This window comes from Haliaeetus leucocephalus, unplaced genomic scaffold, assembly GCF_000737465.1.
Source record: "Haliaeetus leucocephalus isolate CR32 unplaced genomic scaffold, Haliaeetus_leucocephalus-4.0 Scaffold340, whole genome shotgun sequence".
NCBI classification, from domain to species: domain Eukaryota; kingdom Metazoa; phylum Chordata; class Aves; order Accipitriformes; family Accipitridae; genus Haliaeetus; species Haliaeetus leucocephalus.
In genome coordinates, this window is record NW_010972776.1 from 9035987 (window position 1) to 9036520 (window position 534).

The 534-nt window shown below is 64.8% G+C and overlaps 1 protein-coding gene across 1 annotated transcript in view; it reads right to left on the reverse strand.

Annotated features, from left to right (window-relative positions):
* The window catches only part of HPRT1 (hypoxanthine phosphoribosyltransferase 1), a 19761-nt gene that overhangs the window by 18167 nt on the left and 1060 nt on the right, over positions 1–534 (reverse strand). The window lies entirely within an intron of this gene.

Consider the following 534-nt stretch of genomic DNA (forward strand, 5'->3'; position numbering starts at 1 on the left):
CCCGGCCGACTTCCTAAAAAAAAAAAAAAAAAAAAAAAGAATACGTAAGAGCCCTAGCAGATACGGCAACGATGCAAAAAAACATCCCCCGCACGCTCTTCCCCCGAAAACGCATCCTAACCCAAACGTTTAAGCGCCTTACACCGCACTCCCGGCTCTCGCTGACGAACCCGTGCCTCCCCAGCACGCTACCAAAAGCAACAGGAATAGGAAGTTGTGCCGCGCCGGGCTGCTCTCTGGTGGGAAGTTGTCCCACCTTCATTTCTCAGGCGGCAACTCCGTTTCTCCCCGCCGTCCTCCCGGTTTAAATCCTCCCCAGACGCCACCCGTGACCGCGAACCCACCCCCGCGCTGCCCGGCCGCCGGGAGGGAGGGAGGCAGAAAGGGACGGAGGGGGGGCACAGCGGACCCGCCGCCGGCTCGGGGGAAGGGAAAGCGCCTGGAGCGGGGGGGAGCAGGGGAGGGAGCCCCGGGCCCGGCGCCGGGAGGCCGGGGCTTCCCTCAAGGTGACTCCGCGGGGCGGCGGCTCCCGCC